Source organism: Pyxicephalus adspersus, chromosome 10 (assembly GCF_032062135.1).
Source record: "Pyxicephalus adspersus chromosome 10, UCB_Pads_2.0, whole genome shotgun sequence".
NCBI classification, from domain to species: Eukaryota; Metazoa; Chordata; class Amphibia; order Anura; family Pyxicephalidae; genus Pyxicephalus; species Pyxicephalus adspersus.
This window is the reverse complement of record NC_092867.1, coordinates 53,175,849-53,183,412: the sequence shown is the minus strand read 5'-3', so window position 1 is coordinate 53,183,412 and position 7,564 is coordinate 53,175,849. Positions and strand designations below refer to the sequence as shown.

Genomic DNA, 7,564 nt, shown 5'->3' with positions numbered 1-7,564 from the left:
CACCTGATCTGAACCCAATTGAGCATGCATTTCACTTGTTGAAGACTAAACTTCGGACAGAAAGGCCCACAAATAAACAGAAACTGAAAGCTGCTGCAGTAAAGGCCTGGCAGAGCATTACAAAGGAAAAAAAACAGCATCTGGTGATGTCCATGAGTACGAGACTACAGGCTGTCATTGCCAGCAAAGGGTTTTCAACCAAGTATTAGAAAGTAACATTTTATTTTCAGCTTTTTAATACGTCCATTTACTTTTAAGCCCCTGAAATAAAGTGATTGTGTAAAAAAAGGCTTTAGTTCCTCACATTTTTATGCAATCATTTTGTTCAACCCACTGAATTAAAGCTGAAAGTCTGCAGTTCAACTGCATCTGAGTTGTTTCATTTAAAATTAATAGTGGTAATGTACAGAACCAAAGTTAGATAAAGTTCTCCCTGTCCAAATATTTATAGACCTAACTGTATGTTGGTGCTAATTTGGTTTTTGTTATATATTTTAGAATGTGATTTGTAATAAAGTGAGTTTTGGAATTTTAACCTTATTGGAGAAATTGCTGATTTGGCCTACAAAATCCCAGTAACTGGTTATTTACCCAAAAAAATCCTTTTGAAGATGTCTAACTTACGTAAAGGCAGACTTTAATGTAGATTTTGACTGGGCATTCATGTGGCCAATAATCTGGTTTGGTTTCACAAAGGACAAGGGGCACTCCAGATCTAATGGCCACATCTTTAGAATGGGAAGTGGCTTCTGGTCTGACAGCCTTGTTGTCTGAGACAGGAGTGAAGAACAGCTTTGTTGGACTGGTCACAATCACAAATGTAAAGGAGAAAATTCACAGGGCCCAGGACTAAGGTATGTTACTAAAAACACTAAATAATGCATTAGCTTAAACATTTGATACTATACTCCTTGTTCAAGGTATCTATTTGAAATGCCTTCTGTACCATACTTACCTTTGTTATTTTACTAACATGGATCAGATTAGGGCTCAGTGCATCACCTTCTACCCAGATTTTCTAGTTGATTAAAGTTTTTCAAAATAAAAACTTTGATGCGTCTAATTATATAAACGTACATATTTTTTAGGTAAATATCTTGGGAGTTATATCATCAGTGACCTCTCAGTGGGGGATCTGGAAGAAGTGGCATTAGTGGGTGACATCCTGAAATAAACAGCCCAGCAGGAGAAAACAAAATAAATGTGACAAAATAGTGGAAGCATGTGTAGAGAAAAGGAAAGAAAGCCTCTGATGTATGCCCATGTTCTGCACATCTGCTGTGGATTGAGAATAATTGCAATATTTTTATATATATGTCCTACAACTGCAAAAAAAATTAATAACTTACTGTACACTATTCCTCTGCTGATTGGAGGTATTTAGTTTAGATATACTGGTAACTAGTGTTGGTGTTCGAATTCGGGTTCTCCTTATATTCAACCGAAATATGGCTGTTCAAATTCGGGTAGTACCGACCCAAAAAAAACGATATTTGACAGCAAAAATTTGAATAAAAAAAATTTAAAAGAATGTGTAAAAAAAAATAAAAATTAATATTAAAATAATTTATTGAGTGTTCGTGTTTATTTAACTTACTCTGTACAACACTTTCCAGCACAGTAATATTCTGATACATTTGTTACATTTTTCTTTTATCCACTGTGAGAAAAATGTAACAAATGTATCATATTACTGGGCGTGTTACAGAGTAGGAGATACTTGTGGGGCATCTCGGCTGCAATCATTGAGAAGAGTGTGTGATCCCCAAGGCACTACAGGTTAATTAACATGTAGTGCCCCGGGGATCGTAGTGGAACTGCAGAGTTCATCTGCAGTTAAGTTCCCACGGTCACATGACCATGGGAACTTTGCAGTCATAGCTGTTAATTAACCTGTAGTGCCCCGGGAATTGCACACTGGGCTAATCAATGATTGCAGCCAAGGCTGCAATCATTGAGAAAAGTGTGCGATCCCCGCGGCACTACAGGTTAATTAACCTGTAGTGCCCCAGGGATCGCCTGCAGTCACAGCTGTGACTGCAAAGTTCCCAAGGTCACATGACCGTGGGAACTTTGCGGTCACAGCTGTGACTGCAGGCGATCCCCGAGCACTGGAGATTGATTGGGGATAAGTTTCCCCATTCATCACATCTAGTGCTCTGTGTTCTTGGATAGAGGAACTCCAAGATACTCCAAGAACACATACAATTAGTAAAGGGATGCAAGAGCAATCTGATTGTTCTTGCAGGCCCTTAATAGACCCTAAAAATATCCCGAATTCTCCCACCATTGACTTCAATGATGTTCGAATTCGGCATTCGATAACCCGAAACAATTTCTCACCATTCGATTGAATAGCTGACAAATCGAATGGTGAGATATTCAACTAACACTACTAGTAACATTAAATTGGATATTCTTTAGGAAATTAAAGCATCAGTGGTAAAGTCACATCACCAGCACATCTTCTATCACTCTTCTGCATAAAGCAAAATGTAGTCAAAAGAATACCCCAGGCTACATAACACAGCCTAAATTTTTTGAATGAGTTGGCTGTGGTATGCAGCAATTTTGCAAAGTATAACAAATAGCAAATAGTGCTATCTGCGTCCATGAATAAATTACTCTTTGAGAGTAGGGGTAATACAGGGTGTGTATTTAATACAGTGGCAGTTGTAAGCACAATCAACATTAACCTAATCTATTTTCAAATTTTAAATATTTTTTATTTATTTTTTTACCTCCTGTTGGACACTTCTGGCTAAATTCAGCTATTGAGCAGTAAAGGAAAATAAATGCAAGAAAGATTGGGAAAAGTCAGAAGACTCTTTATCATTAAGCTATCCCTTCTTTTTCTTGTATGGTGTATACTAGTGTTTCTCAACCTTTTAACATAGGGAACCCTTGAAATATTTTTCAGGGCTTCAGGGAACCTCTGCTATATCTAATATATTTTCAAATCAGTGAGGAGAATGCCACTCTTTACAGATGTCCAAAAAGACCATTGGTATCTATTAAATTGACCTGAGAGTCACAAACTAGTTGAGAAACACTGCTTTATACAGTTGAAAATTAACCTGGCTATGGAGCAGATCCTATACTGCATCCAATAGTGCGTTCATGAATCTGTTTTCACCAAATCCCACAAAGGAGATAAAGCCTATACAATGTGCATAGGACAAAATAATGTTTAATATGGCCCTGCAACTATTTCAATATGATAGGTTCCATAAGCATAAAATGAAAAAGGAATTTAAAAAAATCATTGAAAAAAAGCTTACCTTCCAATTTTTTTTTTATTTGGGAGTATCAGCTCCCTGTCTTCCTATACCTTTTGGATCTTTTAGGTCTAAAAATCACCAAATAAATGTTCTTTCTTCAAAAGAGTTCTAACACTTACATTTTCACACAACCTCCGCATAATGCAAGATGGAGCCTAAACGTAATGTAAACGTTGAATAAATCTTGTATAAAGGAAATTTGTGCTGGAAAAAAGCGACGGTTTTACCCAATAATTTTTTTTGTATTAAACCGACTTTTTATTATCTGAAATTACTGACAATCATATCATCTTGCAGCTTAAAATGTACCTCTACATGAATATTTGGAGTTGCTAAACAAAGTTACCTTGTGAGTCTGATAACAGAAATTAAAAAGATAAAAAAACTAAAAAGTATATACACACAGAAAAAAATGGTAGACCTTTTAAACTGTTCACAAAGTCTCTGGAGAAAAACATTCATTCAAAAATTGTACCCCATAGCACAGCATTGAACGAAAAATATGAACATATACCTCTAGTATCTAGAAAACTAGAATTACTTACAGTCTGCCTGTCCTGTTCTCTCTGAAACTTGGTCCTTGTGTCTTTGCCTGACAGTTTATAGTAATGATTGCATGGTGTTCTTATCTGTTATTACCTCTGTAAATCATAAATGCGAGCTTATCTTATATTACATTTATACTGTCCTGTGTTCAATATGGTCTGCAGAATATGCAAACAGCATTATGATGTATCTATAAACTATTGCAAAGTCTATTGTTTTTTTTTTAGTATTTTCACAATTTTTGGTTTTGGATCTTTTGTTTTTATTTATTTTCAATATTTTTGCAGCACCACCATAATTCACAGCACTTCCATTAGAAAATTTATATAAATTCTTGTTCCTTCCCATGGAAATCTCAATTTAACATAACTTCCACACTACAGTTGGAATTTGGAGATATCAAGGTAACCCAATAGGTTGTCTTTAGCATTCCATGCAAACAGAGAGGCAGAACACAGGCAAGTGTACACCTCTCTTTTACACATTGCTAAGGGATGTGGAACCACCAGAGGTGTGGAGTCCAAGTGACACCGGGGGCCTGATTTACCAAAGCTCTCCAAGACGGACCAGATGGACCAATATGGGTGAACTCTTCTACAGCCCCACCTTCTAAGGGATTCACCTTTTACTCCCACCTCGAGACATCTACTCTACTAATCTGCACTCTCCTTGTGAGTTCCACATCCACACATATTTCCCCCCGTACTTTATCTGACCATTTAGTTAAATTAACTGGAAGGAAAACATTGAAATAGTCTTTAAAGTACCTCATACTCCAGGAGAATTAGGTATTCCTTGCTCACTGACCCAATCTATAGTCAGGAATTATCTATCATTTTGGTAAACTACTTTGAACCTATTCATACTAATATCTAGTCCCATAGGTCAACATACCTATGATCTTGATTGCCTATAAAATGGCTCTATATCAGGGGTCTGCAACCTGTGGCTCCGGAGCCGCATGCGGCTCTTCAGCCTCCTTGTTGTGGCTCCCTTCGGCTGCCGCGGGGAGATCTCTGATGGGGGATCCCCTTCCTCCCAAGACACTGTGGAGGAGGGGGATTCCCTAACTGTGTTATGTTTTGCGGCTCCAGACTATTTTTCTTTAGTGGAAGAGGAGGCAAAATGGCTCTTTTGATAGTAAAGGTTGCTGACCCCTGCTCTATATCATGTAATTTGCATCTCACACACAAAGAAAATCCTCCCCTTTCTCACAAAAGAGATCCTCTCTAGTTCTTTTCAAAGATCTATTGCAATCTAAAATAAGGGTGATAACACCACTGAGGATCCTTTAACCTTTCCCACAGTTCAACAATTAATTATTGAACATATGACCCCAATATTCTGGCCTTTTCTGCACTCTGGGACAGATTGAGGGTACCCAAAAGGATGGATATAAGTGAAAAAGGGTGAATCTTAGTCCAGTCTAACATGGGGGGCCCAAGTGGCCACTAATAAGCAGGGCCAAAGTGCATAATCTAAGAAGCAGCCTGGCCTTCTCCAAAGCCCCCTAATGCTGAGTGGTCTTGATATTGTTCACTGAAAAGTTTTCAGTTGTTGGTGGTGAGAATCCCTGTTCCTGTTAAATTAAAGGCTAAATTTCCAAGCCTGGAGAGGATGCACTTTCATCAGTGAACCTGGGTGATCCAGTGAACCTGGAATGTATCTGGGCCAGGATTGAAAACATTTGCTAGCAAATGAAGACATGAAGAAATCCATTCCAGGTTTGCTGGATCACCCAGCTTCACTGATGAAAGTTTATTCTCTCCAGCCTTGGAGAGCTTTAATAAATCAGGCACAATGTACTAGACCCAAGGTGAGCACTTCCAACCCCTCCATCATTTTACTGACTTTAGCAATGTCATGCTTAATTTCAATTATTGCTGTTTCGTGTTTCAGTCAGGGTAATACTTTTTTGTCAGTGGTAGTAATAGATACCCCTGTGTAATAAATACCAATGTCAGTAAAAGGCCCAGTGCCACCTTGAATACAGTGGATCCCTAACTGTGTGAATGCAGTACCTTCTAATAGCAGGAGCCAATTTAGAGTAACCAAAGGGTTGTAGTTTGGGGACTGCTGTACTTAAGGTACATTTATTACTGATTTTTCAGTCATAAAACTGAATCCCTATTAAACAGCCAAATGTAACATTTTAAGTAGGTTCTCTTTAAATACTTACATGAGTTACTTTTGTGGATATAACTAAAGCTATGGAAAGGAAGAACATTATTAATGGCTGATCCAGCAAAACAATTATGTTTGGCATTACAAAAAACGGTATGTTTTAACAAGCCATACATCTCAAACATTTGTTTGGAGGACAGCTTGTTGTGTTTCTCAGATGTGTACATTTTTATTTATTAAATGGTAGAAGATGGGATATATAAAAAATTACAGACATATTGCACAGGGTAACCAAATTTTGTTAAAGCCCAACTCTAGCTTGTGGAAAGTTTAGCATGTTCAATACTAAAGGCCTGATTTAATAAAGCTCTCCAAGTTTGAAGAGCATGCACTATCATCAGTGAATCTAGGTGATCCAGAAAACCTGGAATGAATTTCTTCACCGTCATTTGCTATTTGTAGCAAATGTTTTGAATCTTACTGCTGGGTTTGAGGTGGAAGTGTATATGAAGTAGCCCTCAGTTTTTATTATGCGTACAGTACTTTCCTTAGGCTGGGTCTACATAAACGGTTTTAAAAACGCATATAAACGTTCCTACCATGTTTATATGCATTTTTATGCACTTTTACAAGCGTTTTAAAGCTTAACTCAAAAACGCTAAAAAACTTTTATAAACGCCAATGATGCGTTTTACCGTGAATTGCTGCACTTTTACATAAGCGTTTATAAAAGTTTTACTTTTAACCCTTTCAGGGAATGCGTACAGGGGTACATAAAACCCCTTACTCATTCCCTGAAAGGGTTAAAATATGTGTAAAAAAATTGGACGAGGCTTTATGTTAAATTATTTTATTAAATGTGTGTTTGTGTAAACTTTTTTTTTTTTTTTATAGGTTATCCCAATGACAGGATGATTTCGAGGGTTGCAATGAGCACAGCCCTGGGACTCTTCCTGACAGTAAGGGATCATAGGGCACTAGGGGTTAAATGAGGACAAGCCTCTCCATTCACCCCTAGTGCTCTGTGATTGGTTGAGGTTTTATGTTTCCCAGCCAACTAGACCCAACTAGACATGAATGGGGAGACTTGTGCCCATTCATGTCTAGTGCTCTGAGATTGGCTGAAAAATAGGAAACCCTGATGACAGCTCAAGCATGTCAGCCTTCAGCCAATCAGGGAGCAGAGCAGTCAGCGGAGCTTTACTATGCTGATAGCTCCGCTCCCCTGATTGCTCCCGCAGCGCTAGAGGAGCTGTGACATGTTCTGTATCTGTAAAATATGTCACAGCTCCTCACTGTCAGAAGGATTCCCAGGGCTGTGCTCATGTCATGATTGCAGCCATAGGAATCATCCTGTCATTGGGATAACCTGTAAAAAAAAAGCTTAGTTACACAAACACACACACATTTAACACAATTTACCATTAAAGCCTCGTCCAATTGTTTTACATATATTTTAACCCTTTCAGGGAATGAGTAAAGGGTTTTATGTACCCCTGTACTCATTCCCCAGGGAGGTGGTGGAGATTATTATTATTAATAAACAGGATTTATATAGCGCCAACATATTACGCAGCGCTGTACATTAAATAGGGATTGCAAATGACAGACTA

The 7,564-nt window shown here is 37.9% G+C and overlaps 1 protein-coding gene across 1 annotated transcript in view; it reads right to left on the bottom strand.

The window, feature by feature from the left end:
* The window catches only part of LOC140339850 (membrane-spanning 4-domains subfamily A member 15-like), a 46,625-nt gene extending 42,751 nt beyond the window's left edge, over positions 1–3,874 (bottom strand). Inside the window, exon 1 of the mRNA XM_072424750.1 lies at positions 3,827–3,874. The gene's annotated coding sequence lies outside the window, so the exon portion shown is untranslated. The remainder of the gene's footprint in view (positions 1–3,826) is intronic.
* Positions 3,875–7,564: the final 3,690 nt, after the last annotated feature.